Below are 18,735 nucleotides of genomic sequence, written 5' to 3'. Positions count from 1 at the left end.
ACATTTTTGAGGGTCTCGAAAATGCAGGACACCCGAAAAGAGGTTCTTGGCTCCAAAATATGAACAACAGATCATGCATTCAGAAGGAAAAGATGACTTCAAAAGCAAAGTCATACAATTTGTTTTCAACTTTTAAGCAGAAATGGACGTAGGGTGTTGGGTGCTTTTTAGTACGTTGGATGTGCTTGTCCCTCTGAAATGGTGACAGCCTGGGACGTGCAGAGATTTGAAACAGCCCTGCCTAGGGTCATTGTTGATGGTGGTTTGAGTAGCACCCACTGATCTAAGCTGACAGCATCCTATCGAATCATACCAGGGAAAGCAATTCTGGGAGTAGCAGTAGAGAGAGCAAGGACGATAATCTGTCCCCTGTCTCTTTCTTTTTAATACACTGTGGTTTGATCCTGGACTGTTTTAGATTAGGAGTTTGCAAATCAATGGAAAGACAAACATTCTCTTAACAGATGAGAGGATTTTCTTATCCTAAAATAGGATAATATGGGCTTGACTGGTGTCTTATACCTTGTTAATTCCCCAAGTCTGGGCTGCATAGCAGATATTCTTACAAATATCACCATTATGAGCCTTTTTAAAAAAACAGGTCTGTACTTAATAACTCTGTGCAGATGGTTACCTCACCTAGCAACTCTCTCATACATTTTATATTAGGTTTGCTTTGGAGAGCATACCGGGAAGTTGTGCTGCTCAAAGCTAGACATTTTCTGGGAACTTCCTCAAGATTATTTTTTTTTAATGGTTGAGTTAAGTGTTTGGTTACCTTTCAAAAAAAGTCCAGGCTAAAATGTGGCCAGCCTCCATGGTGGCATTTGGGATGGGACTGGCCGAGATGGTGGGAGTTTCATGGCCCTCACTGCCTCCAGTTTGATGTTTTCCTTGATAAAGTTGCATTTGAAAAAGAAAAGGAGCGGGGCACAGTGTTTCCTGTGGTGAAAGACTGAAAACCAGCATTCTGTGGGCTGGAGTGTTCGCCTATAGGTGGGATACTTTATGAGAAGGAAACTTCCCTTGTGATTCTGATAGGCCCCTTTCCTGTCCCTTCCATCCCTGGGAAGAGACCACTGGCTTTGAACTTGGGGTTTTATTTCCAATGAACCCATTCTGAAGAGAAGCATGGCTCTAACCATAGTTTTGCCTGTTATGCCCTAACTTCTGACCAGACCCGGGCCCATGTCTCTTTCAGCAGCGGGCTTTGTCACACTCTGTTTTCTGAAGATAATGGCAGTCTACGTTTGCGCATGGACTGAGACATGTAGCTTCCCCTGATCAGGACCTGGTTTGTGGGGGAAATTAACCACGCCCACCGCTGCTCAGTTATGGGTCTATAATTTGGAGAGCGTGAGAAAGAAAAATGAAGTTCAATCCCGAGATCACGCCATAGGGGTGACCGAAGCAACAAAGTGAACAAGGTCTTGGGCCCACCATTTGGAAGCATTTCTGAATGGTTCCCAGGATAATTCATTCAATTATTGCACGAGGGGTGTGTGTGGGGGGGATGGTACCAGACAGAAGTGAGGTTAACAAATGGAGGAGATTTCTTCTTGGCGAAGGCCATCTTCCATGTGGGCCCTGGATCTCATTCCCTCCCATCTTCTTAGATTGCACTGCAATCTGTGAACATACTTTGAGGATTTCTATGTTTTGTTATTCATTAAGACACATCATATGGCCATTTGGGGAAAACATTTGGCAGTGCTTGAAAAGAATGTGTCACACAGTTGTGGGGTTCAGTGTTCCATGTAAGTCCATTAGTGTTAATTGTGTGGCTTACATCTCTTGTATCCTTCCTGTTTTCAAAAATCTGGTCTGCTTATCCTGTCAAATACTGAGACAGATAACTGTGGATTTCTCTCTTTTCTTTGCAGTTTTTCCTATTTTAGCATTAAGTAGTTGAGGCTGTCATTAGGCCTCATGCCTAATTGACACCCTGGTGAATTGAACCTTCTTAAAAAAAAATCACTTTGTAGTATCCCTCTCTATCTCTAGTGGTACTTTGTGCCATCAAGTTCACTTTGACGTTACTACAGCTAAACCGCCGTTTTTTTTACTTTGTTTTGCATGCTGAGCCTTTTCCTATCATTTCTTTCAACTTTTCTGAATTCTGACTATTTTGGATGTATACCTCACAAAAATGTAGTGTAGGATTTTTTATTTTTTAAAAGCTGGCCTTAGATTATTTACAATAGCCAGCTTATGGAAGCAATAAAAACAAAACAAAACAACACAACCTGGACTTAGAATCTTTGTCTTTAATTTGGCTATGTAACCTGTGTACGTGGGATGTATCGATAGCGATCGGTTTAGGTTTGAATTGCCTTCTGACAGAGTGCTCTCTGGTTTTCCCATCTGTTTGACATCCCCCTTTTTTTTTCCTCACCACTTTTGGATTGCATTTTTTATCCTGTTTTTTTTTTTTTTTTTTTAAAGAGATTACTGCAGCCATTCTTGTCTTTTCAAAGTCTAATATTTGACACTTTTACCATCTTCCCAAACAATATGAAGAGCTTAGAACTTTAATACTACTTGTCTACTCCTAATTTTTGTATCATTACAATTATGTATTTTAAGTATACACACATATATTTTTTATCCTGGTAACTCACCATTACTATTCTATACAGTGAATGTTTACTTAAATTTATCCATGTATTTGCCACTTGATTGTTCTGGATTCCTTTCTGCAAGTCTTGTCTTCCAGCTATGTTTCTTCTTCTTGAAGAGGATCTTCAGGTATTCCCATGTTGGAGTGATTAATCCTCTCAGTAGTTGTTTGTTAGGATATGTTTCTCTTCTTCCTTTATTCTTGAAAGTTATTGTCATTGAGAGCAAAATTTTAGCTTTTTTTCTATCAGTGCTTTAAAGATGTCATTCTAGGGGCACCCGGGTGGCTCAGTGGGTTAAAGCCTCTGCCTTCAGCTCAGGTCATGATCCCAGGGTCTTGGGATCGAGCCCCGAATTGGGCTCTCTGCTCAGCAGGGAGCCTGCCTTCCTCTCTCTCTCTGCCTGCCTCTCTGCCTATTTGTGATCTCTCTGTCTGTCAGATAAATTAAAAAAAAAAATAAATAAATAAATAAAAGATATCATTCTATTTCTTTTGACTTCCACCATTTCTTTTGACTATCCGCTAACTGTGCTCCCTTCTAAGTAATTTGTCTCTCGTTAGTTTGGTTGTTTGAAACATTTTTTGCCTTTGGTTTTCAGAAGTTTTATTACAATGTGTTTAAGTATGGGTTCTTTTTATCTCTTTTGCTTGGGGTTTGTAGGCAATAGAATATGGAGTTTGATGTCTTTCATCAGTATTGAGATGTTGTCAGCCATCAAATACTACTGTTGTCCCATTCTTCTCTCTCTGTCTGGTCCTCCAATTACACATAGGTTAGACTTTTCCACTGTAGACTCTAATACTCTAACCCTCTTCTTTATTCTCCATCCTTTGGTTTTCATGGGCTTTATTCTGAATATTTCTTCTGCCCTATCTTTTATTAAATCTCTTATCATCTGTGTCTAATAAACTTTTATAATTATCCATAGGAGTCTTAATTTCAGTTATTTTAGTTATAGTTCTGGAATTTCCACTTTGTAGACTATTAAATAGCTTTTTGTTGTATGGTCTCATTTTCCATCTTCATGACCAGAGTGAACATAATTAAAAAACCTGCTTGATAACATCGATATTTGTTCACCCCCATTGATCTCTTTTTATGGTCCATTATTTCTCCTGGTTGGTTTTCATTCATATCACTGTGTTTCCTTGTATACCTGGTTATTTTTATTGTGTGCATAATTGCAATTACACACAGTTGTTTGTAGAAATAAGTTGAGACTTAGGATGAGTCATGGTTGTTTTGTTTTATTTTGTTTTTGTTTTTGTTTTTGTTTTTGTTTTTTTTGGTTTGGTAGCTTCAGTCAGGGGCCAACAACAATCTGCCACAATGTGTCTAGTCTCCAATGCTGAGATATTTATAGCTAAGTTGTTGACTTTGAAAGGGTTAATTTATTTTGGTAACCTTTCCTTCTATGTGCAGCTCTTTTGGAAAATTTTTCACCAAGGTAATTAGAGATGAGCACAGAAATGCATATCCAAGATTCTCCACCTCAACATTACAATATTTATGAAAATGAGAGCTTAGAAGCAGCATATAATGGGATAAAAGATAGCTTTTAAAACACTGTTTTACACTGATATTTAATTACTTGGAAAAACACTTGCTGTATAATACAAAGCAGAAAAAACAGGATGTGAAACTATATATTTAGTAGAATTCTAGTTTTGTAATACACATGCATATGCAAAGAAGAAGCTTGGGAAGCATCCTATCAAGATGTTGGCAGTGGTCGTAACTAGAATTAACACTGCAACAAATTTTACTTTCTTCTTTACACTTTTATAGGTCTTTCAGATATTCTGCAATGAGTGCATATTCCTCTTTTTTTGAATATGTATTACTCTTATAATCAGGCAATAAAATCAAATTAATACATCTTAAACTCTTTTTTAAAAAGATTTTATTTATTTATTTGATAGAGAAAGAGCAAAAACAAGGGGAGCAGCAGGCAGAGGCAGAAGGAGAAACAGGCTCCCCACTGAGCAGGGAGCCTGACTCAAGGTTTGATCCTAGGACCCTGGGATCATGACCTGAGCTGAAGGAAGACGCTTAACAGACTGAGCCACCCAGGCACTCCCTGATTGTTTGTTTTCAATTAAAAAAAAAAAAAAAAACAAAACATTTTTTTAAAAAGAATATTTCAGGGGCACCTTGGTGGCACAGCCAGTCAAGCATCTGAGTTTTGGTTCCGGGTCAGGTCGTGATCTCAGGGTGGGGAGATCAAGCCTTTTGTCAGGTTCTGTGCTCAGTGTGGAGTCTGCTTCAGGTTCTCTCCCTCTCCCTCAGCTTCTCCTGCTTGTGCTCTCTCTCTCTAAAATAAATAAATGAATCTTGAGTATTTCACAAGAAAGCAATATAATTACAATAGAGCAGATAGACTACATTTAACAGTACTTATCAGGTGGCCTGGGAAAATTTTCAATGTCAAGGAATCTTCTTTTCCATAAAAAAAATTTTTTTAGGTGCTATTTATTTATTTGTTTGTTTTAGAGAAAGAGAAAAAGGCAGGGAGGGCAGAAGGAGAAGAGCACACACAGAGAGAGAGAAAGAGAGAGAGAGAGAGAGAGAGAGATTCTTAACCAGGCTGTATGCCCAGCACAGAGCCCAGTGTGGGGCTTGATCTCACAACCCTGAGATCATGGCCTGAGCCAAAATCAAGAGTCAGATGTTTAACTGACTGAGCCACTCAGGTGCTCCCCTCAACCACCCCCCCACCAAAAAAGCAAACAAAAAAAACTAATTAAATGTCAAGTTGTATGTGGTGTAGATAATTGCTTATTGACAGACAGCCTCTGTTTTTGGAGTGCCCAAGGTATATAACAGAAGGTCACACTCCAGAGTGTTCAGGACATAAAGAAGACTAGAAATGGGACAGAGAAAAAAAGGTAGAATCTCAATGTTGGAAAGGGACCTTGAGGCCATCAGGCCCAATCCTTAACTAGTAAGAATGTTCTCCTCCAAAGAAAGTAGTATGTTAGAGAGCTTGGTAAGGCTGTATTTGACCTCTCTTGCCTCTCGAGGTTGTTACTGGACTTCTGCTACAATGACTCACGTAGCAGGTTTCTTACTAATTGTTTTTTTTTAAAGATTTATTTATTTATTTTTGAGAGAGAGAGAGAGAGAGAGCGAGATCACGAGAGCATGAGCAGGAGGGGCAGAGGGCTAGGGAGAGAGAATCTCAAGCAGGCTCTGTGCTGAGCCCGATGTGGGCCTTGATCTCATGACCCTGAGATCATGACCTGAGCTGAAACCTAGAGTCGGACACCACCGACTGCCCACCCAGGCACTCCTGTTTCTTTCTAATTTTTAAGGCAGCCAGTTCCACTGTGGGATAGCGCTACCTGTTGGAAATGTTAGTGAGTTACTAGCACCAAAAAGGTAAGGGCATTTTAAGGTAAAGTTAATACAGTGGGAGGGGAGGGCCTGTCCAGCTCTAACATTTTATGATTGGCAATTGCTGGCTTCTTCATTCCCAGCCTTACCGTTTGTACAAAATATTTCTGTTGGCCCAACAGTGCTTGTGGTCAGCTTCATTTTTGTTTAGTAAACAGAGATGTATGTTCTCAAAGAGTAATTTTAAGCTAAGGTTTTTGGAAAATAAACTGCATGTTTGTGATAAACACTCAGCCCATTTTTCTTTTCCAGTTTGTCCACATGAAACTAAGAAGGATCAGAGAGCTGAGTCAGACACTTTTGGGCCTTCTTCCCTCTGGCTGTGTTCTTCTGGCTGCTTCTGGAACTTTCCTTCACTCTCTGTCGTTTGTCTGGGCTACCCATGGCCCGGAGAACCAGTTGTGAGTCAGGAGTCCCAGATTCTATGTTCGTGTTGTCTTCTTCTGTGTGACCTTGGGGGAGGTCACGTAACCATGGTGATGATGGTACCCAAGAGAGGTGGTGGGAGCTCTCTGGGAGAGAGACACATGGGGGAAAATCCAGGGAAATGTTGCCCTCAATCCTTTGTGAGAAAATTTTTATCTGGGGTCCCCAGGACCCTCCAGATAAGCTAGGTTATCCCTACTAGGGGTTTTGCTACCTGTATTGCCTAATGCAAAGGGATGTTTTGTCCTGTGAGAGACAAACAGGAAACTAGCAGTGATGCTGTGAAGAGACTCTAAGAGTCTAGAGCCCGTATTCTGCTTCTAGCCACTAATTCGCCTGCGGACCTTAGGCAAATTCTTTCACCCCCTGGGTTATTTCCTCATCCCTACAGCAAGGGGGTTGGACTCGATGATCTCTACATTTTCCTCCAGAGGTACAAATCTGTGACTCTGTGTTCAACAGAGTATAGTTAATGGAGAAGCAAGTCGAGGCGGCCATCATGTGGAAAAGGGCCTCCCCAAGGGAGTTTGGAGTAAATATTATTATGGAAAAGGCAACTAAGTGGGGAGGTGCTCCTGAGTGCAAAATGGGGAGGTCTGAAAGGTAAAATGCATCGGTGAGGCATTCTGTTTTCTTCATGAGGAAATTTTGTTTTCCTATATCTCACTGCCAGTCGGTCTGTGACTTGGCAAGTGAAGACAGAAAGGAGTGGAGTGTGAAGTAGCTCCGCTCTGGAGAAAGGAGACGCAGAGAGACGAGGCCAAGATACGTGGAGGTGGAGGACAAGGAAGCTGGAGGGTTCCATGATGGAGGGTTTTCTCCTGAGGAGTGAGGCGGCCGCCTGCTGAGGAGAGGGAGGTAAGATGAAATGGAGCAGGGGAGGAGAATGTGGCTGTCAGGGGACTCTTTCTTTTTTAGGGAATAATCTTGGGTTGTAGAGTTGAGTTGTAGAACAACTCTGAGGGCCAGACTGATGTTGGAGGGCACCATTGTACATCGTGACACTCCCTGGAGAGGGTCCACGGCCAGGAGGGGACAGGGAAGTACTCGGAGGAGAAGATTCTGGTTTGAGCAAACATCACACTGACCTCAGTGTGCTGTAGTGACATGAGCTCTTGGACATTACTGTCAACAAATAGCATCTTTCTGCTCGTGTGTGTATACGTTGAATGTCATTCCCTCTCTTTTTAGCAACCTCAAATCATCCCCTCTGTCTCTAGCACTTTCCCTCTATGAATGCATCTGAGGAAGGATTGTGGATGGCGCGGGGTCAGTGTGTGGCAGACGGTGAAGTGTGCCAGGCGGGTGGATGATACAATCCATTACACGAATGAAGGTGATCTGGCCGGAATTCAGTTCAGAAAAATTAGACACTGTTTTTGGAAAAACAGGTTGTTACTTTTGCAGTTAGATTGTTATTTTTGGATTAAATTCCTTGGGAGTGTGTTAGCTTGCTCTCCATGTATCCCTTTTGGTTTTTTAAATTATGATGATCTCCTGTAAGGTGATCTTGTACCGCTGAACCTGTGGTCGAGCAGAGTACCTTTGTAATGCCCTCTATTGGGACGTGGGAACAAAGGAGGCCCTTTGTTCAAAAGAATGTCCATTTGGAAGGTGTAAGTGGAGTGTTCACGTCTTTGGCTCCTCAAGAGCCATTTTATAGAAAGTCCTCGGGGCACAGAAGTGCCTCGCCAGAGATCTGCATAGACAAGTATAAAGAGGCCCCAAAGGGCACTGCACTCCAGCCTTGTCTAAAGAATGGGACCATTGGCACTAAAGCCTAAGCGTCAAAAACATTTGATAATAGAGGGAACTGAGTCTGTTCTAAGAAGTTTGTTTTTCTCAAGACCCGATGCCAAAGGTGTCAATTTCCTTTAAAGTATTGGGTTGAGAATTTTGAGAACTCATAAAAACGAGGCTCAATGACCAACAGGAAAACTACTGGCTTGCGGGGAAATGTAAAAGCCATCTTTGTATGATTCCAAGTGATTGTCTCACAGGCACTTAATGGATAAGGAAAGGTAGAAGATGCCGGTTTCCCGATGTGCTGGGCAGCTGGAGCTAACAGAATTATCTTGGACTATCAACTGTCTCTTCCTTGAGAAAATAAGTGAAGTCTTCTCATGGTGCCAGTTTTCTCCTCAGTTCCTGTCCCGCTCCCTCCTTCCCTTTCACAGCCTGAGATCTTGAGAGAGTTTGAGAGTATCCGGCATTCGTCACCGGCCACTGACTTCCCAATTCCCTAGTTGCTTCTTTAAATTCTGCCCCTGCAGGAGGTCCATCAAGGTCACCAGTAACCTCCAGAGGACAGATAGTCAGCACTCCATGTTTCTCGAGACACTTGCTTCTCTTGACTTCTCTTCTGACTGTCCTCCTCGGTCTCTGTTTCTGGTCCATCTTCTCCGTCCTGCCTTCAGACCTCTGGGCTCTCCCACTCTGGGGCCAGACTTCATTGCCTCCCCCTTATTGTGAACTGGATTGTGTCCCTCTCACCCACTCCCTGTTTCCATAGGGTGACGTTCTAACCTCAGGACCTCAGAACGTGACCTTACTTGGAAATAACCTGTTCTTTGTTAGTATCAATACCTATTTTTATGAAAATACAGTATTTTCCAAAACAATTTAGTGAAAAGAATAGCAGGGATTGCTTTATTTTGCAAGTTTCCTTAATGGTTGACTTAATAGGAGACAGCTGGATGCCTTTTGCATATCTATTTTTACTTTCGGACTCGTTGCTATATGTTTTTTGTTGAGATATGTGATGAAAATCTCGCCTCACATAAATATGTAGTTTGAAAAAAGGGAAAAAGGGGGATGCCTGGGTGGTTCAGTTTGTTAAGTGTCTGTCTCAGGTCAGGATCCCAGGGTGGTGGGATGGAGTCCCGCATGGGGCTCCTTGCCCCGCAGGGAGCCTGCTTCTCCCCGTGTCTGCTGCTCCCCCTGCTTGTGCTCTCTCTCTCTCTCTCTCTCTCTCTGACAAATAAATAAGATCTTTTAAAAAAGTAAAAATAAATAAAGAATGGAAAAATGTTACTAGTCTTTTCAGGGAGTTGTGTATATCTTTCATTGATACTCTCCTGAAACTTAACAAGTAGTCATTTTTAAAAGCATGGGTGCCATATGGAATCAGAAACTAAACCATTGACCTTTTCATTACAATCCCTTGGCTAATCGTGTAATTTCCATGGATCATTTGCCCAAATGTGGCTGTATAACATCATGAATTGGGCATTTGGGAAATATTGGTTCCCTGGGTTTTGCAGATCTGGCAAATGCTGTCACATTTCATCATACAACCACTTCAAAAAAAAATCACATTTATAAATATCCCCCACAGAAATATCCTCATCAGAAAAGTTTTCTGCATTGAGAAGCTGTCAAGTTCCTGTTGGCGCATAAAAGTTTTTCTAAAATTTTAATTGTGGTTTGAAAGTTAGAATTTCATCATTGGCAACAAACAATGTCAGTTGTTTTCCTTTGAAATGACAGAATCGTTTGGATTGGCTCTGAGAACGCATCCGCCAAATGCCTCTGTCTGAATAAGCATCACTTGTCAGCTGTTCCTTCAAGTAAAGATGGTGTTTATGAAAAGAGCAGCTCATTCTGCTGACAACTCACACCAGCGTTCTCCTGACTTCATATGCCAGGGATGTGCTTTCTGGGTGCTCTTTCCGTTTTGTCCCCCAGGATATTAAAAATAAAATATTATCTTATGGTTCGCCTGGACCACAGCTCTGCCTGCTGGGGCTCTTGCCTCCCTCCCCACCTGCTCTGCATTTACCACCCCCGCCCCTGGCTCTGGACCCATCAAGGGCACCAGCCGCTCTTGTGATAAAGCCACAGTCCTTAATAGGGTCCAGGCTTGTGGCTGTCCTCCTTGGGCTTGCTGCGCCAGTGCAATCCCACTCCCCCGCACTCCTTCTCTCTGCCCTATTTATCCGGACTTCTTTCCCCAACGAAGAAGTTGGTTGTGCAGCCCAGAGAGCTGTGTTTTCTCCTTCTGTGTACACATCACAGTTATTACACATTTGTCCCTGTGGTTATTTAATAATCTGATTACTGAGCCCAGAGTGTCTCAGCTCTTGGAGCCGCGCTATCGGAGTTCAAGTCCCTGTTTTACCACTTGCTAGCTGAGCATCCTTGAACTTGTCACCTGTCTCAGATTCCTAATCTGTAAACCAGGTAAATCACAACAATGAGGATTTAAATTATATCTATCTCTTCGGGCTTTGTCTTACATCAGGTCATAGAAAACCTCATCTGGGTATTAGCCATCGAAATTAGGATTATTATGTTTGACTGTCCTGCTAGACTTCACCAGAACAGGAACAGTTTTGTTCATGTTGTACCTTGTCTGGCACATCATAGTTACTCAGTACTTTTGAGATGATTTTCTTTTATTGTCAATGAAAATTTAGTTTTAATTAAATGTTTGATTTTCTTTAAAGTAGTCAATGGGGGAGCCCCTGGGTGGCTCGGTCGTTAGGCAGCTGCCTTTGGCTCAGTTCATGATCCCGGGGTCCTAGGATCGAGCACCTCATTGGGCTCCTTGATCATCAGGAAGCCTGCTTCTCCCTCTCTCCCTCCCCCTGCTTGTGTTCCTTCTCTTGCTCTCTCTCTTTCAAATGAATCAATAAAATCTTAAAAAAAAAAAAAAATAAAATGGGACGCCTGAGTGGCTCAGTGGGTTAAGCCTCTGCCTTCAGCTCGGATTATGATCCCAGGGTCCTGGGATCGAGCCCTGCATCAGTCTCTCTGCTCAGCAGGGAGCCTGCTTCCCCCCCTCTCTCTCTCTGCCTGCCTCTCTCTCTCTGCCAAGTAAATAAATAAAATCCTTAAAAAATTAAATAAAATAGTCAACGGATGCCAATTTAAAAAAAATCAAGTGGTGCAAAGAGTTTATCAAAATAACGATAAAGTCTCTTGCTCCCCTCCATGTGCAATTTTGTTCCCTTAGGATTACTTTTGTCTAGTTTTTTCTTCCTGTGGTTACTTTCAAAATCTCTAGATAATAAGCTGCCATTGCTATTCTTGATTTCTCTGCCTTAGACAGTATCTGTTGACTTGTCCACTGCTTTAGATATGGTCTCTCCTTCCTCTACTAAAATGCAAGCTCCACGAAAGCAGTGGCTTGGTTGTGTTTCCAGCTGTTCTGCAGAGCCTAAAACAGAGCCCGACACATTGTAGGTACTCCCCAAATAACCCTGGTGCCTAAAACAGAGCCTGACATATTCCAAAATAACCACGGAATGAGTAAGTGGTTACATCAAGACACGCTTCTGGAAGTTTCTGTAGATGCTTAGCCTTTGGCTTGGCAAAGCACCAGTAATGCTCAATGGAAATGAAATGCGCCCTATTTCTATCTTTGCTCTTGCACAACTGTTATCTTCTGTCTCTTCTCTGATCAGTTTCCATATCCATTTTACAGCTTACCCAGCTGTGAATATGAAGCCCGCTCAAGTTGCCATTTCATTTTGTATCATTGTATCACTAAGGACTGACAAGTTTTCCCCCAAAGAATTTTTTGTATTGTTTTTCTCTTTGTGGACAATAACTATTATTTGCAATGCAGAAATCCATAAAACTCTAAAAACAAAAACAGTTTTTATGGACTTGGCAGCACAATCTGACCTGATTAACATGAGGCAGGTATGATTTCTATTGATTCTTCATAGTAAGAATGTAAATATTTAAGTACAGAAGGATTAACATGCTTTGACTACAGGGTGCTGCCCCCAAGACCCACAGGGATATAATATATCATCTGTATCTGGCTTAACTTTCTAAATAGAGAACATTCTGAAATCTGCAAGCCATCTGTCCCCAAGGTTTAAGATCTGTATCAAAAGCATTATGTGTTTGTTACAGAAATATCAGAGAATAAACAAAAGGACTAAGTACATAAATCTAGATCCAAACCCAACCCATTGTTATGATTTCAGTGTATTTCCTTCCACATCTTTCTATGCGGATTATTCATGTTGAAAAATATTCAATGATACTATATATACACTGTTTCATAAAATATTTTCTCAACAGTGTTCCAAAAACGCATTTCCTTGTCAGTAGAATGCTTTTCATGCTGTTTTAATAGCTACCCTGTATTTTTTTTTTAAGATTTTATTTATTTATTTGACAGACAGAGATCACAAGTAGGCAGAGAGGCAGGCAGAGAGAGAGGGGGAAGCAGGCTCCCCACTGAGCAGAGAGCCTGATGCGGGGCTCAGTCCCAGGATCCTGAGATCATGACCTGAGCTGAAGGCAGAGGCTTAACCCACTGAGCCACCCAGGTGCCCCGCTACCCTGTATTTTACCACACACATTTAACCCCCTTATCCTTCCCTTCTTCTGCAAAGTGGTCCCTGAACAGGGTTCTGCAAAATCTCCAGGGTTCTGTGCACCAGTCTGAAAACCACCAGTCTGGCTCAATATCTTCATTTGGCAGTAAAGAAACTTAGTCTCTTGATGGGGAGCTGTCCCCACCCCCACCCCGGGGCTGCTCAAATCTCTTGGGCTAATTTGATTTAGAACACACATCTCCAGAGATTGATCTCTGTCCTCTCTCCATGGTGTAATGACAGCTAAGCACAAGTCTTCCTTGCTCTTACCAAAATCTTAAAAAAAAAAAAATAAATAAAATAAAAAAATTATTTTGAAATAATTATAGATTTCACAGAAAGTTGCAAAGAGAACAGGGAGATCTTCTATACCCCTCACACAGTCTTCCCCCATTGGTTACACGGGGAAACTGACAATGATATAAGGCTTGTATATGGGTCTATGTCATTTTTATCACATGCATGAATTCACATAGCCAGCCCCATAATCAAGACAGAGAACTCTCCTGTCATTGTGAAGATTTCCCTCATTATCCCTTCAGAGACCTGTGCACACACACCATCCCCCTCCACCACTCCCAGCGGTCCTAATCCCGAACAACGGCTAGTTTGTTCTCCATCCCTATCATTTTTGTCAGTTAGAGAATGTTATATGATCGGAATCATACACCGCGTGACTTTTTCAGATTGGTTTTTGTCACTTAGCATAATCACCTTGGGATCTACCCAAGTTGTGTTTATTGATAATTTATCACTTTTCATGCTGAGTAATATTCTAACATATGGATATGTCCTAAGTAGGAAGTTTTGGTTGTTTCTAGCTTTGGGCTATTACCAAAAAAGCTGCTGTGATTGATATATAGGTTTTTGTTTTGATGAATGTAAGTTTCCATTTCTCTGGGGTAAAGGACATGAGTGTGACAGCTGGGTCCTAAGGAAAATGCCAATTTAGCCTTTTAGAAAACTGCTGGACTGTTTTCCAGAGTAGAGCATTTCACATTTCCACTGGCAACGCGTGACCGATCCAGTTTCTCCACATTTTTGCCGGTGTTTGGAATTGTCACAATTTATTATTTGAGCTGTCCTAATAGGTATATACTGGTATCACATCATGGTTTTAATTTGTATTTCCATAATGGCTAGTCATGTTGAATATCTCTTAGTTACCATCGGTGCATCCTTTTAGGTGAAATGTTTCTTTATGGCTTTGGCCCATTTTCCAATTGGATTTTTTACTGTTGAAGTTTGAAAACTTCAGTTTTCTTTATCTAGTTGAGTCCTTTATCAGATATGTGGCTTACATATATTTTCTCCCAGTCTTTTAGCTTGTCTTTTTGTCCTTTAAGAAAAAAAAAAAGATTTATTTATTTAAGAGAAAGCATGTGAGTGGGGAGAGGGCAGGGGGAGGGACAGAGGGAGGGGGAGTCTTAAGCAGACCCCATGGTGACTGCAGAACCTTTCCTGGGGCTCAATCCCATGACCCTGAGATCATGACCCAAGCCAAAGCCTAGAGTCTATGCTTAACCAACGACACCACCCAGGCTCCCCTCTTTTTATCCTTTTTACAGGATCTTTTGCATAGAAAACTTTTGTATCATTTTTTGGTTTGTTTTATGGATTGCATTTTATATGTCTTATCTAAGAATTTTTCACTAAGCCCTTGGTTCTGAAAATGCTCTACTATGTTTCTTCTCAGTTTTATAGTTTTACATTTTCTTTTCTTTCCTTCCTCCCTTCCTTCCTTCCTTCCTTCCTTCCTTGAGTGAGAGAGCATGGGCTTTCACACATGTGGAGGAGGGGAGGGGCAGAGGGTGAGAGAGAATCTCAAGCAGACTCTCCACTGAGCAAGAAGCCTGACTTGGGGCTCGATCTCCCAACCCTAAGATCATGAGCTGAGCCAAAATCAGCAGTGGGATGCTTCACTGACGGAGCCATCCAAGTGCCCCTAGTTTCACGTTTTAAATTTATGATTCGTTTTGAGTTAATTTTTGTAGAGGGTATGAGGTTTAGGTCTTGGTTCTGTTTTTAACCCATGGATGTCCAGTTGGTCTAGCACCATTTGCTGAGAAGGTGGTCCTTCCTCTACTGAAACGCATCCACCTTGGTCAAACATCAGTTGACCTGACTTGTGTTGTGGGTTTATTTCTGGGTTCTCTATTTTCTTGCATTCAACTGTGTGTCTATGTTTCCATCGGAACCACAGTTTTGACTGTTGCAGCTGTGCAGTAAGTCTTGAAATCAGCTTGAGTAGTTTCTCCTTCTTTATTCTTCTATTCAATAGGCCTCTGTTGATATGACCCTCTCTGGGAGGAGAGGAGTGCCTGGTTATTCCTCTTCACAAGACCTCCATGCCCCAGTGAGGGGGTGGTCCCATTACAGATGGACAGTCGGGGAAGTTCTCATTAGATATCTTCTTTTTTTTTTTTTTTTAAGATTTTATTTATGTATTTGACAGAGAGAGATCACAAGTAGGCAGAGAGGCAGGCAGAGAGAGAGAGAGGAGGAAGCAGGCTCCCTGCTGAGCAGAGACCCCCCGATGCGGGACTCGATCCCAGGACCCTGAGATCATGACCTGAGCTGAAGGCAGCGGCCTAACCCACTGAGCCACCCAGGCGCCCTCATTAGATCTCTTCTGATACCACCCAACGAGGCTAAGAAGGGGCGCCTTATTATCACAGGGTGGGACTGGGAGTTCAGACTCTGCACTTGGCCTTCTCTGACATAATACTAGGGGTGTCACGTTGGTTCATCTGGGTGAGGGTAGAAGTCTGGGCTTTCTACTTGGGCTTTGCCGGCATGAGGGGGCATGAGACCACAGTTTTTTCTGTGGTGTTCGTCTGAATTAGAGTGATTATTATCTGGAAGTCTTCTTTCTTGCTAGGCTGTCCCTTTCCTTATCCCTTGGCTAGAGAGAACAGGCTTTATTTGGGATTTTTTTTTCTATCTGCATATCTTGCTGTAAGCCTAGAATGTAATAGGCAAAAGAAACCCTAGAGAATTCACCTCTGTCATTTCTCAGACCCTGAGTTTCCTAAAAGGTCTTCTCTCTACCTATCAGAGCCTTCTAATATTTATTATGTATATAATGTTCAGAATTTTCTGTTTTACTTATCGGGAAGAAAAAGTATTTCGACTCCATCTTTCCAGAAGCAGAAGTCAGAGATTTTTTTAAAAAAGCGAATCAAGTAAGGAATGTCATTCCCCTGCTTCAAAATTTCTAAGTGCTTCCCAGTGTGAATAGAATAAAATCCAAATTTCTTATCGGCCCCTCAGAACAGTCCCTGGCTTGGTTCCTGCTCTGCTCTGACACACTTGCCCCAGCCACACTGGCTTCCTTTCCGTTGCTTGAACATGTTGTGAGACAACACCTTGCACAGGTGCAAACAGGGACTGTGCCATTAGAGGACCTGTCCTGAGCGGCTGTGTGACCTCCTGCCACTTACTTAGCCTTTTTGTGCCTCTGTTTCCTCGTATGTGACTTGAGACTAAGAACACCGCCAACCTCATAGGGTTATTGAAAAGATGACATGATTGACACACATGTAAAGTAATGAAATGTGCTCTGCAGGCATAGGGACAATGCCCAGCGGGATGGGGGGCCACTCAAGAGATACCTTAGCTATGGGGATGAGCTCCTGCAAGGCTGGCTGTTCCTTGCTGCCTGGCTCCCTTCCCCCAACTCCTTTTTTGCAAGCCGGGCTCATTTTAATCCTCTAAACCTCAGCTCCAGAGCGGAGTTTGCTAATCTAAAGTAGCCTCTCCTCCTTTCTCTGAAGCCTAGCCTTCTATAATTGGCTCTTTTCATAATCTGCAATATCTTGCTAATTTATTACTTGTTTACTGTTTGTCTCTTTCCTTCTGGACACGAGCTTCATGAGGGAAGGGACCTTGTCTCTTACTGCCCTGTCCTCAGAGCCCAGAACAGAGCGGCACATAGTACACTCTCAATAAATATTTATTGGATGGATGAAAGAATTCAGGTCATTTATGGTTACACACTTAGGACACAGGATGCTGCAACAGACATTATACCACCTTAAAAATTTTCTCATAGGATGAAGTTCCTAAAGTGGGATCACTGGGTCTGAGGATATGCAAATTGCCTTTTTGACAGATTGTATTAATTTATTGTCTGGGAGGAGTCCTATGAATGTGCTGCACATCTGTACCCTCCACTTAGGGCTTTTAGGAGGAAAAAAAAGCAAGCCTTGAAATACAGTCTCCCTCCTATACTTCTACATTCACAATAACTAATATTCTGTTATACTTTGCAGAGAAGGGCACTGGGAACCTGGGGTTAAATTGCTTCCCCGGGGTCGCACAGGGTTAATGAGAGCTGGGATCCCGGTGCAGGCAGTTTGGTTCTAAACTCTGCTCTTAACCCTCAAGATGTGCTTTTTCTCTCTGTGTCCTTCAGTGATTCCTGGGCCCTGGGACGTTTGAGGACAGCTGCCCCATCCACAGAGGGGGAGACACAGCGACCCCCAGCTGGGCAGAAGAGCAGAATGAGAGGTGGGTAGGGGAAGGGGCAGGGGCATCGGTTGTGGGGGGCTCCCCCTTGCCTCAACTTCCCCTGACGAGAGAGGCAGAACGAGCGTTGGTCATTCTCCTTGTAGTCTTCCGTGCTAACCCTTCAGCTCTGCCTTGTCGCTCCTGAGTTCAGCCTTCAGAACTTGGCCTGGGTGAGTGCACTGGATTACAGAATTCAACAGGCGATGCTGTCCGTGGGGCTTCCTTCTCGAGTTCTCTATACTTTCGCAGGGGCTTCAGTTTTTTCCCAGTAAAAAGTCAAAGACAAACAAACAAAAAATAGCCCCCCTTTCATTCTAGGGTACCTCTTCCAGGCACCCCGGGTGGGTGCGTGTGGGGATTTGTCCCCGTGCCGAGCTCATTAATGGGCATGAAGTGACCTCTGCAGAGGAACTTACCCTGAACCAGGAGACGTGGCTGTACCCGCTTCACCCCTCGCTCCTTAGCCCCCCGCCCACCCCGCTAAACAGGGAAGACAGGAATAGGAGTGAAGGGTGACTCCTACGTGTGGCCCTGACTCTGTTTACCTGGGTCAGGCCCGAAGTGTGACTTTTCGCTACGGACTTGTCATCGGTGGATTCTCTTTTAAAAGTAAAGTGTTTTCGAAGACATGGTGAGGATGGGGGGCGCGATATTCTTTTCGTTTCCAGAACGACTTCATTTTTTCCAGTGACAAGGAGTGGTTGGTGTGCTTCATAGACACGCTGGAAGGTCGTCTCTAGGGCCCTTCGAAGGCCTCTAGAAACCTTTCCCAAAACTTCTGCTGGCTGCCGGGTGAGTTATTTTCCTTAGAGAAGAAAGTCACCGCTTCCAGGTGGGGCCCCGAGGTCATGGCCCTGGGCACAGGTGGCTGGGGGAGGGAGGGAGTTTGAGCAGGGCTGGCCGGTGAGGCAGGTTTGTCCTCGCCCACGGGCAGGTGTTGATACAACAGAGCTCGCTCTGGGCTCGGGAGCACCTGGGGAGGAGGAGTCCTGGGAGGGGCTGGTGGCCGCAGGGAAGCTACCTGAGGAACCCCCAAGCCAGGCTGGTCCCGGCCTGCCACTCACAAGCCCTGACCAAACACCTCTGGTCCAGGGCGGCATGAGGGGGTTGGTCTGAGGAAGCACTGAGAGCGGCAGCCCTACTGCAGATGCCTGCCTAGGACCTGCTGGGACAAAGCTGGGGTAAGAAGGCTTTTCACCCTGGGTTCTTGGTCAGCTTGGTACTAATGTATGTCTGTCTCTCTTCTATGGAAACATGGCCTTCTTTACCAGAAGGGGGGAGTATGAAAAGTTTTAATTCATCTAGGTGTCAAAAGGCAAAAAATGGAGGTGAAGGCCAGATGTTTGGGTTCTAACCAGTACATTGGGAGCTAGCTTCTGAGCATCGGCTTTGTGGCTGAGCTAGGCTGGTGACAGAATGGAAAACATGGCGTCGTTCTAACC

At 43.2% G+C, this 18,735-nt stretch overlaps 1 protein-coding gene across 9 annotated transcripts in view; it reads left to right on the top strand.

Moving 5' to 3' along the window:
* The window catches only part of ATP6V0A4 (ATPase H+ transporting V0 subunit a4), a 74,231-nt gene that overhangs the window by 3,540 nt on the left and 51,956 nt on the right, over positions 1 to 18,735 (top strand). For 2 of the 9 annotated variants that reach the window (XM_059171972.1, XM_059171970.1), the window contains exons 2-5: positions 17,199 to 17,293; positions 17,398 to 17,463; positions 17,982 to 18,085; positions 18,386 to 18,474. The gene's annotated coding sequence lies outside the window, so the exon portion shown is untranslated. Of the gene's footprint in view, positions 1 to 5,935; positions 6,003 to 6,269; positions 6,419 to 7,116; positions 7,302 to 17,198; positions 17,294 to 17,397; positions 17,464 to 17,884; positions 17,903 to 17,981; positions 18,086 to 18,385; positions 18,475 to 18,735 lie in introns of those variants that run through there. The other 7 variants (XM_059171975.1, XM_059171973.1, XM_059171967.1 and 4 more) reach the window with 6 other exon arrangements.

Source organism: Mustela lutreola, chromosome 4 (genome assembly GCF_030435805.1).
Source record: "Mustela lutreola isolate mMusLut2 chromosome 4, mMusLut2.pri, whole genome shotgun sequence".
NCBI classification, from domain to species: domain Eukaryota; kingdom Metazoa; phylum Chordata; class Mammalia; order Carnivora; family Mustelidae; genus Mustela; species Mustela lutreola.
Note: the sequence above shows the minus strand (reverse complement) of the source record. Positions and strands in the feature narration are given on the sequence as shown.